This window comes from Thermobia domestica, chromosome 15 (genome assembly GCF_964235325.1).
Source record: "Thermobia domestica chromosome 15, izTheDome1.hap1.1, whole genome shotgun sequence".
In the NCBI taxonomy this organism is placed as follows: domain Eukaryota; kingdom Metazoa; phylum Arthropoda; class Insecta; order Zygentoma; family Lepismatidae; genus Thermobia; species Thermobia domestica.
Window position 1 is genome coordinate 85,293,616 of NC_137468.1, and position 12,169 is coordinate 85,305,784.

General features: G+C 36.4%; 1 protein-coding gene and 1 non-coding gene across 2 annotated transcripts in view; both read left to right on the top strand.

Annotated features, from left to right (window-relative positions):
* Nucleotides 1-12,169, top strand: part of LOC145671867 (leucine-rich repeat-containing protein 23-like) — a 453,825-nt gene that overhangs the window by 283,054 nt on the left and 158,602 nt on the right. The window lies entirely within an intron of this gene.
* On the top strand, nucleotides 4,525-4,597 carry TRNAR-UCU (transfer RNA arginine (anticodon UCU)). The gene has a single exon. It is a non-coding gene; the product is annotated as a tRNA-Arg (tRNA).

Sequence of the window (12,169 nt, forward strand, 5' to 3'; positions counted from 1 at the left end):
GTATATTATGGCACACCCAATTTTATGTCATTGTTAATGGAATTTTAAATATTTCATATTTCATTATCTATGAACTGAGTTATGTTATTTCTTTCCTCACTAAATTAAAGCTAGTTTTCTCCTTCATATTTCCTTTTCGCAAATTTTTCCAATACGAATGTAAATGTACGGAATTCATAATGTAAATATTGTCATTACGTTTTTATTTTCTTGTTTGAAAGAAGTCAATGCAAAAAGGTATACTAGCCGCCAGCGGCGCAAATCTTTCTTCAACATCGTTCCTACATATATATATTTTTAAAGCGATGTTCAATGTATTTATGAAGTTCAAAATTAATGCTGTGAAGGATCAGGGAACAGAGTTGTCTTCAACATTGTGAGGCGGGCAGATTTGAGGATTATTCTGGGGGGACATCAATTCCATCTCAGTTTCCTTTGTACCAATCGGCCACAAATCATCACATTTCTCCCCAAAAAATACATTTCAAATAGGATTATGTAAGGTTAAAAAAAAATAAAAAATAAAAATAATAATAGTTTCCCAGTTTTGGTGTATATATATATATATATAAAAATTTAGTCGAGATTCTTTATCACCACTCAAACTAATGAGTCTGCCATTTTTGTCTTACAACAAAAGAAATAAACTCCTCAAGAAATAAATCGTCTGCTCACTGTCGTCTAGGTAACAGGTTCTAAATACGATTGAGTTAAAATAAAAACTCAATGAATTTATGGTGGATAACTATATTGATTATAATTAAAATTCCTCTAATTTAGGTAAGGTGAGTGACTAGTAATTTATAGATTCAAAGGTCGTTACTTTGCCCTTGAAAGACAACTTTACTATCTTGCTCGACTTCCCAAAGAATTCATCGCGAAAGTAGAAGGAGCTCAGTCTCTAATTTGACTATCTCTAAAGTTTTAAAAAAAAAAATTCTCTAACTTTCTTTAGGAACTGCGATAATATGGGAACTAGTACTCTCTCTACTCTAGATCCATATTCCTTGCTTTCAAAGACTGTTAAAACTTCATTACAGTAACAGTCTGGCCTACACCTGGTTTGAACTCTCAACACGTAGAGAAATCCAGATAGGAAACTAACTAAAATCTTAAAGGATTGGTAAACCTCGGGAATTAGGAGTATCAGCCGTCACTCATGGCCCAGCTATTATTTACGTCTATCATTTAAGACTCTAGGTTAGAAAGGTAAACCGCACACTCTAATATTTTCGTACACGAAAATCGCAGTGTGAAAATAGAAAGACCAGTCAGGCTTCACTACCGCCTGACTCTACGGGGATCGGACTCAAATCGCAACCTGGATTCAAATTTCATGTAAAAAAAAATCTTCCAGCACCTGGAGATTTCAAAAACCTAAGTGTGCTAGGTTCACTCTCTCCCTAGGATCATCCCAAGAGCAAATTACTTTTTACTCTCTCTAACCATTAAACTAGAGCCTATTTAAGCCATTATTCAGACGTAAAGCTCAAAAATCCTACTTTATTCTTTAATCCCTACTAGTATCTCGGAAATTCACCTAAGTTATCCACTGAACATCCAGTAACTACTCTAAAGGACAAACTCCCGGGAGAAAAGCTCCCTTGCTAATTCCCTTCGGACTGCTCAGCCACGACCTTCTCAATCACAGGGTAGTGGCTATCTCTCTTCCGAGGGTAGTGGCTCAGCCACCAATATAGATCTCTACCCTACAGGCCTCCCTAGGTGAAATAGCGAAAGCCATTTTAAAAAATCCGCCTTTTATATGTTTTGTCAAGGGTAGAAAATTGAAGAAAAAAATTAACTTAGCAATGGTTCTGGAAACTTCTACAGCAATGGAAAATTACTGGAAAAGCAAGCAACAAGGAGAAATCTTCAAAAAACTAGCCTCTCTACCAGGTCTATTATCGAATGAGCGCGAGAGTAATATTCGATCTAACTAACTGAAACTTAATCTTAAAAAAAAATAGTATATATAAATGATTGGGATAGTTCTCTAATCAACATTTACATACATTTTCATATTATAAACATATTAAAATTATATATTACGCTATACTTATACAGGGTTTTCATAAAGTCTGGACGGATTTAATTTGCTTATAATTTTCATAAAAATGCTCATAATGAAATCAAATAAAGTGCAAACGGTAGCGGAAGGATTAAATTTTTAGTTGGCAACACTGTTAGATAAGCGGCAACTCTGAACACGTTGAGAGAGGGAGAGGGAGGGCAAGGGTCAGTTTCTTTTTTGAAGAGGAGACCGTGAATGGAGATTCGTACCTGGATATGTTGCAGAAATACCTCATTCCGGAACTGGAGGCACGTGGAATCCAGAACGACATCGTGTTCCAACAGGACGGGGCACCCCCTCACTATGCAATCAAGGTGATCAAACACGGCGGAACGCTGTGAGTGGATTCCAGCGCCGCCTACGCGAATGTGTGGACGTAAATGGCGCCCAGTTGGAGGTGTGGCGGTGAATGAACTGAGCTGGTGCAGATTACAGGTAAAAATTTAATCTTTCCGCTACCGTTTGCACTTTATTTGATTTCAATATGAGCATTTTTATGTAAATTATAAGCGAATTAAATCCGTCCAGACTTTATGAAAACCCTGTATTAAATAAATAGTGTCAGATAAATTCATCAGGCCTGACTTATACTAATTTATAAACACAACTTAAATTTAGATATTTTTATAAAAAGGCCTTGTGTCCATCTTAAACATAAATTAAACATAACTTTCTTACAAGGCTGTCTGTATTCTTTATTATAAATTAACGAGAAATGTAACAGTTTCGGAAGTATATCACTTCCTTCTTCAGACTATAAATACTATTCCAACCGAAATCATAGATAACGTAACATAATTTGTTATCTCTACCAATGAAGAATCATCTTTTTCATTAAAATTCAAAATATATGCCCATTGTTGTGACAATTTTAAACTCTTAACAGAAATAATACATTGTTACCCAATCTTTATATTTCTTTTAATATATATTAACTAAATTAAATACTAATTAACTATCTAAATATAGAAATTTTCTACCTAATATTGAATACTCCGAATTCAGAAACTGTTACATTTCTCGTTAATTTATAATAAAGAATACAGACAGCCTTGTAAGAAAGTTATGTTTAATTTATGTTTAAAACTTAAATTTATATATATATAAATTTAAGTAGTGTCATCCAACGGGGATTTGCGCCAGTGCTAGTCTCATATAGTTTCAGTGCTGAAAAGAGACGCTAAACTCTAGCCAGCTAGTAATAATTCATTACAACAAGGATTTAATTGAATCAGTCATTGCGAAAAGGCCATATGCCCATCCCCAACACATTTTCATTTTAGTGCAAAGTCAACACGTACGCGAAGAAACGTCCATCCCCTGTGTAAAAAAGAATTGCATGGTCACATTATGTTACATATCCTACACCATTGCCTCAATACCATCGATGCCGTTGTACACGTCGAGTTTCTCAACAATTTACTTTGATAGATATATGGCCTTTTCGAAATGACTATTAATCTTTTATTATATATTCCTCAGTCAATAGTACCAATCATAAGATAGGCTCTTCTTTTCTGAAGAAAATGTTTCATCTATGATTATCAGGACTGAGTGATGTAAGTTAACACAAACCCTTACAAATGCAAGAATCAGCGTATCAGCAAGAATCAGCAAGAACACAGAATCAGCAGCCATTTTTCTTGTCAAACAAAAATGGCTGCTAACAGTGTTAGAAAAGCTATAAAGAAAAGAATATTACTTTGGACTTTGTAATTATGTAGGAATCCACAGCCAAAAAAAAAAAAAAAAAAAAACATTTGATTACAAAATAGTCAAGCAAACTTCATTAACTCACTTCATATGGAATGGAATGGAATGGCTGCTTCTTAACACAATTCATATCAAATCCATCAAAATATATATATAATTTCGAGATATTCCACTATATCTATCAGGAACAAAAAATATTATTAAGAGACATTGGATTGACATTATCAAGAGAGAAATTGCAGAAAAAAATATATGCTTTTTCTCTTTCTCCACTAAAATAGTTCTGACTCAATTCGACTTGTAAAGTTAAGAAATAAAGGAAGAAAAATGTCTTTGATTATAAAGTAGAATGAATGTAGAAACTGTGTTGTGAAAAAGCATGTATTTATCCTAGAGAGAAAATAGAGAGAAGGACACAAAATCTTAAATCGCTTGTTGACAATTGCTCAGTGTAAGTAAGGAAATTCACCTAAATATCTCAGTGAATGCCTTTGAAAGCTCTGAAATTACTTGATGTCTTTATTATAGGATTTAATGAACAATTTCGCTTGTCACTTCAATTCTTAGATTCTTTGAATGGTTGTTCTTTTTCACACAGGAAATGCTGCCATTTCAAGTTCTTTCTCCCAGGAAGAAAAAAAAAAAACTAAATTCATTGGTTCCGTCTCGCTTGAAAATCATACTACGACGTATATACTATAACTAGTGAATATAAATAAGGAAGCGTAAGTTTATAAGTCCCTGTAGCGCAGAGGAAAGCGCACTGGACTTCTAATCCAGGGGTCGTGGGTTCGAATCCCACCAGGGATGTTACCTTAGTTCTTTCTTTTAGAATTTTTACATGTTTATGTTATTATTCTTCGTCTCAGTCTCCGTTTTTCTCCATGTTTATATGAGGTTGCAGTTCCATTCTTTAATTATTTTCCTTCACTCTTCTATATCCTGGACGTCGTTTATTCTCTATCCCTTGCCCTTAAATCATCTTGTTTCTTTTCCTTCTATTTCATCTCGGGTCTCCCCTTTCCTTTTTCCTGGTACTTCCATCTTTCCAATTCTCAGTTCTAGATAGTCATCGTTTCTTCGTTCGGCATGTGCAAGCCATCTCATCCTCTGTGATGGATTGAACTTTTACTAAAAGATCTGAACTTAATAATGCCTCTTTTGTAATCATACCTTAATCACACCGAATATCCACCGCCACTTCCATCTTCTTTTCCTAGACCTTTGAAATTACGCAGATTTCATTACTGTACATCATTGCCGGTTTCATCATCGTTTTATATACTCTATGGTATTTTAAACTGCAACTTACTTTCTTGTCACACAACATCCCGCTCTTGCTTCCCGAGTTTAGCCATCCAGATTGTATTCTGTGTTGTTCTTTATACAATCCATCATTCTATTCGAGAGTACGATCCATGGTACTTATATTGGAAGTACCATATGTAACGTAGAAAATCCAATAAATGCAACTTTAGATTTATTTCTCAAATACTCGATACTTGTTCCTGTGTCAATTACCTTTGAAATACTTTTTGTTATAGTCGTATCACTGTATAAACCGTTCTCCAATCACGTAGCTCTAACGTCTAAAGCAGAAGGCAGCGCGTTTGTTATTGGCTACTGGTGACTTCATGCTGTAACCTGAAGCATCATTGCTTGCCAGGTCTATGCACTGTGTCCAATCTTTTGTTTCCTTTGATAAACCTTATCTCAAAGATTGTACTCACTATTGCAATACATTCTTTTTATTTAACAATCACCTTCAGTGGTATGTCAGAATTTTATCAAGGAGAGGTGCAAGCTCCCAACCTCATATCGTTTCAGAATTTTTGTATATGTATTTCAATATAGCATTTATTTTTTTCATATCTTTAATAGACTCAAACCCCCTTGCGTACGCCATTCATGACTCTTACATGTAATATCTTTCAGAAACGAATTTAAATGTTTTAACAACGTTTGGCCAATTACCTACACATGAAGATTGGTTAAGAGAAGCTAATGTCAGTTTGAACTGTTTCAAATCTGAAAAGTATCCAACTCGCCTATTCGTTCTTACTAATAATTATACAGAATGGGCAAGAAGCTCCTTTACTTTAAGATTAAGTGATTCTCACAACTTAACTTGTAATGGTTCGAAACGTCTAATGTGACTTCTTCCCTCATGTTCGTACTGCAGCGTTATGTGCCTCCGCGTAAGATTGGTCATCCGTAATAACATCACGGTTGATTTTCTCAAACGTTGCACAAACTGCGTGTCACAGTTGTTAGAAGGTTAGGATTAGGAATTAGGTTTCTGGGCTATCGGCATCTAAGGCCATTTACCCCATCACGTATATGATGGATAACGTCCGCAGTCGTTATTTCAGAAAAAAAATGTTCCGCGGGGGGGGGGGGGCACGCTTAGTATTCCAGGGGCACTGCTGTAACTATTCTATTTATCATCGCATGATAACCAAAGGAACGTAATCCAAAAATGCTGTTATCGTTTTCTTCATGTTTGGACATTATTTTGAAAGCCCCACTTCGTGTAAATGAAACGTAACGCCATCTGTTCTCCTGTCAATTATATGTTGTAATGTAGCTCAATTACCATCTTATTAAAAACACATCTTACTAAGAAAATAATATTTTTGTCCTCTTGTCTGTAAACTTACGAAAATGGAGTTACGTTCCTATGGTTCTCATCTGACGATATTATAGATGTATTATTTTAATCTCCTCCGGGAGCACTCTCAGAGCTCCGGGAGGGGGGGGGAGTGCCCCTCCAAAATCATGTCTGGTAGTAACACCAACTCGGGAACACACTACCTGATGAAAGGGAAAGAAGAAAGGAAGGGGCCTATCGCTTTTTCTTCACCTCTTCTTTCACTAATCCCCAAAATACATTATCAAATGTGTTGATACCAGCAAGGATGTTATAAATAGAGGATCTGCCCATATGTACCTTCATCCTATTAAATCGATGAAGCCAAAAAACAACCGAGCATCTCTGATTGGCTACTCTCGTTTCTGCCATTGTTTGATTGGATACTTTCGTTTCCGCCATGGTTGTTGGCTCAAAACATTGCAATCCTATTGGGCGGAGTGGGCAGAGTAGTGGTGGCGAAACTGTGACGTATGACTTCAAGATTTTGTTGCAGATCTTCTATTTTATAAGATACTTGGATACCAGGGTTTCTTGCAGACGAAGGTAATGGAGCTAGAGATTGTGCTTATTCATGTCCAGTCCAAATACTTGTTCATCATTGCTGGTCCTCAAAAGTCAAATTGTTTGCGCGCTTTTACTGTCACGAGGAAGCAACACAATAGTCAGTGGTGGCAGACACAGTTCGAGCAAGGTTGAAAGAGAGACCAGGTTATTCTCCGATAAAGAAATATGTTCAATTTCTTGCATACAAGATAATTTTGTTTGTAAGTTTATTCGCTAAAGTTTATCATTCTTTTTGAGGCTATATGAGACGTGGATCTATAATTGAAGGTGAGATAAAAAAAAAAACCGTAATGCGTTCAAATTTCTTAATGCTCTCCCAACAGACTCGAACCAGGCAAGATGTACACCAAAAAGAATAAGGTAATTTTATATTATGTATTATTTAAAATGTAAAAGGATCTTTCGCTCACCCCACACAATTGTTTACACCGTAATAAGAAAGTTAACCTGTTTTATCCGCTATTATTAATAATTTTTCGGATATTCTTGAACAGTGTGCTGCTTATGCCCAGGGGCACATATATTTTTGGTTGGGAATCGCTATAGAAAATTCATTACTTTAGCAGTAACTATGATTCTCTTTATTTTATATATTTACGGCATATATTGATAGTAAATAATCATTTGGCGTAGATGTTTAGGATTGAATTCTGACATTTAGGAAACTACCAATTAGTTCACGTATTGCAAAACTGTATGGGTACTCGAATACATATTAAATCAATAGCGATGACTGAAAGTATATTTACGAGGACGAGTATTCATGTGTTCTAGGAGAAGAAGATTTCAAACATGAAAGTATTTTAATTTCCTTTGACTATAATTTCTAAAGATTTAAATCAGTGTGAAGAAGATACAGGTAGCTATCGGGAAGCAGAACCTTGGAATCTCGTTACTCCTTACAAGGGCATAAATTTCCTTTCTTGAAAAGTCGTCTCCCAACTTCAACAGTAGCCCCAGCCATCACCCCGAACACTGCAATAACAGCAGAAGCAGCCAGCCATTTCGGGTATAAATCTTCATCACTATGTCAAGAGCTGCACGAACTCTCTCTACTCTCTCCCAGCTCTTAGCCTTACTTTTGCTGGATTTTTAAGCATTGAATTCCTTGGGCGTGCATCTTGCACAGTATCTGGAGGCTACTTTCATAGACTACTGGGTTTCCCTTTTGTAATTATTTGCAATTGAAGATGACTTGAGCGATTTAAAAGGTCAAGAACTTCACTTATATGGGCGTTTCTGGGATCTTGCCTGTTTCACCTTCATACAGGATAAGAATACAAAACTGACTGCAATGATATTCTAACTGGATGAGTTGAAGAAGTATCATATGTTGTTTGTTTAGATTGAAAATGAAAATACAAGCACAATAGTGAAATGAAATCGCTGAGTCTTACGTCTCACGTTTATGCCGGCTAGGCTAAAGGAGACGGTGAAGATGAGAAAGGAATGTAATGGTGGAATGAAAAAAGTGGGAGGAAACGGGAGAACCCTGAGAAAACCCACGCACACGGTGTTTGTATACCACAAGGTTCACTTGGCGGAGCAGGGTTTGAACCCGGAACCCCATGCACCAGATGTGAATGCTCTACCACTGAGCCACCGCGGCCCCCACAACCACAATAGTGGTAATAAATCAGACACAACTCGAACTTCAAATGTCAAAGTGTCAAAACTGTGTTCCGTGAAACGATAAGTGTAATTTATTTAGTGCAACATTTTGGTGACGATTTTTCGCGCTGAAAAATGCACTGCGTCTTAAAAAGTGTGGAAGTCACCGCTTTCATGGATCGTTTAAAATCTTGCAGCATCATTTTCGTTCTTATCTTCAGCATTATTTGACAAACTAGATAATGTTATTTTTTTCATGTAGGTTAATTTGAATGAATACATGAAAATGAAAACCCACATATCTACATTTATTTTTTAAGTATTGCAATGTTTTTAGGCATTCAAGCTATCATATGCATTAGTGTTGAATTCAGACTTTTGTACAAGGGGACAATAAAAATTTAAGGCGGTGCTCTGTTCTAGATTGCAATAGGGCAGCAAAAATCTATCGCAACAAAACTCACGACTTGTTATTGTCTGGTCGGTTGCAATAATCAACATACTGCCATTTTTTTCTAACTAACGTTGTAACGTTGTAACTAACGTTTGTATCTAATTTTCAAGTTTTTATTCTTGGGGAGGGGGCGAATATGTATTCTAGGGGGAGCTCAGCCCCCCCTTGAAGATACCTGAATTCAACCATGATATGCATAACTATGGTAAGTCCTATAGAACAATATCCGTTGTCCACCCGTATCAGAGCAAGTACGGTAAAATATGGTGAGAAGTGTATTTCCTTTTAAATATGGAATTAGCGTCGCAATAATAAATTCTATCTCTCCCTTTACCTTTCAGTTAAAGCCGGAAATGGTAGATATATGTTATCACTTCTATATTTTATAGCAAATATAGTAATAGATTTTGATGTGTATTCAGCGTCTCAACCAAAAGTCGTGGTCCCGCGTAGCGTAGTCGCTAACATTCTCGCCTTCGGTGCGAACGGACCCGAGTTCGATTCCCGGTGGAGGCACTCGATCGAAAAAGTGTGAAACACTTTTTCAGGCCAGCCACTCTGAATGGGGTTTTCCTGGGTTTTCCCCATTCACACCAGGAAAATGCCGGGGTCGCGAGGTGGTGCCTAAGTTATAGGTCTCAGGCCGCTTCCTTCCTTCCCCAATCCTTTCTCCCTTTCCTTTCCCCGGATAGTGTGCTCGCCGAGGGACGCCCGCCATCCCTCAAAACGTGAAGGGCTAAATGGCCTTAGGTGCCGAAAGCCCAGACATCTAAATCCTAAATTAACCAAAAGTCCTCTACCCTTATTTTTCTATTTATACAAATCTACTACAATTTTGTGATATGGATTCAGCGTCCCAAAAATATACTTTATCTTAAAGTCCAGTGTTTCTCTCAGATCTGTTTTTTTGGGGGGCACCGCCCTCCCCCCGGAGCAGACCAAAATAATACGTCTATACTATAATATACTATAATAATAAATAGAATAGTATCAGTACTGCCCCCTCGGAATACTAAATGTGCACCCCCGGAACATTGTTTCTGAAAGAAACACTGTTAGGAGCGCACCACTAGGGTGGTCCACCGGATCCAGATTTCCCTCCACCAAACTTCTTAACTCAACAAACATTTCTACGCTTTCTTAAGGAAACTATGGTTGCTCTAGGAGAGAAATGGTTGATACAACCTTAAAAATTTGATGTAATACCTTAGAAATTGAGATTCACATCTACACTCTTCTTATAGAAATAATTTGATTATATTATTTTTGCTGGGAATATGGGTGGCAGTATCGAGCGTAGAATAATATCAGTTCAATACTACCTAGACAAGTGACTATTAGTGGTGGACTCCCCTAACACAAATTTCTGGGTGCGCGTCTGTTTCATCTCCACTCTCATCAATCTCTTAAAATCGGAAGAGGTAGAATCTACTGCCACCTCCAGTTTCAATATTGATGCCATAGGATCAAAAGGGTAATGGATAGCTATAGGAACAGTGTTTACAGACACTTAAAATGAAATGTACTTGAGAAATCCTGCATACGCCACTGATTTGTACTGCAATGTTCCTGGATTTCCGCATACAGTACAGACTTTACAAAACAACGAAATACTTCCTTCCATCTAGTTGATAATTTTCGGTTACACTCATCTGTTTTTGTCTCTTCTATAACCACAGGATCAAAGGCATAAAATTTAATTTTTGTCTTATTTCCAGAACATTATTATGAGTCTTTACCGGAAATCGAACTCGTTACCCGCACTTATACAAGGTCAAACACTCATCAAGTTTAAAAACTACGAAGAGGACCTGAAGAATTGTGTTTGTATGCATGGATTTGAATAACAATCACTTTGGAGTGGTGGCGGAGCGCAAGCGATAAAGCAACGCACAAAGAAACAGCAATTAAATTGCACACATACGTTATGCCAAATAAAAGAAGGTCTTGAAAAAGATGAAAATCAAAAAAGCCATCATTGCAACGAATCGCTGCTTTCAGAAACTACATTACTTTTCCGTTCTTTTGCACATTTTGTCATTAATCTCACCACAGGACCATTGTTCCAAAGCTGACAATGATGGACATATGAATCGTGATCTCCTGAGGGTTTGCGGGTGTGGCAGGAAACCCAGCAGTAGTTGAGATGGTGCTCATCACATTTTCTTTTTTAAAATTTCTTCTCTAGTATTACCCCCTTCCACCAGAAGCAAGCGTACTCTTCATATAATGTAGACATGCCTATTAAATGTCGTAAGGCGTGATGGTTTAACGGATAAAATTATGGAAGTGCGAATAACGAAGCATTTCTAAAACACGTAGTCCAACTCATTTCATTCAGAATATGTTCTTTCATTTTTATCTCAGAGGCGTGTAGCTACTCTTTATTACTCTATTAATAAAAGTGTTATCGCTGAATCTCATTTAAGACCTTGATTTTTTAAAAAAGAGATTAATAGAGAAATATACACTGTAATTGTAAATCCAACGAAGAAGTTGGATGGATTTTAGAGTGGCCACACAAGATGAGACATACAAATTCTTGCAGTTACTTCCGAAACATGAAATATAATGGTGAAAATATATTCTGTATGGCCAATCTGATGCTTTAAGGTTAGTGTAAAGGGACAAGTTTTGCCGATAGATGTCACTACAGTCTTCCTATCTCTCCCATGTATTTTTTACCTTTTATGAAAATTTACAATTTCTTTTATAAATTTCAACCTAGAGACTTCAAATTTTTATAGAAGGAACTTCATAACCTATTAAAGGGAACAATCCGTGCCGATTTTTTATTTAGAATTTTCTTCATTGTTGAAACAGCTTCATTGTTAAAGATTTAGATATCCATTTCAACAATCAAGCCATTTCAACGATGAAGAAAATTCTAAATAAAAAATCGGCACGGATTGTTCCCTTTAATAGGTTATGAAGTTCCTTCTCTAAAAATTTGAAGTCTCTAGGTTGAAATTTATAAAAGAAATTGTAAATTTTCATAAAAGGTAAAAAATACATGGGAGAGATAGGAAGACTGTAGTGACATCTATCGGCAAAACTTGTCCCTTTAAACCAACCTTAATAGAACAGTTTATATCAGAAA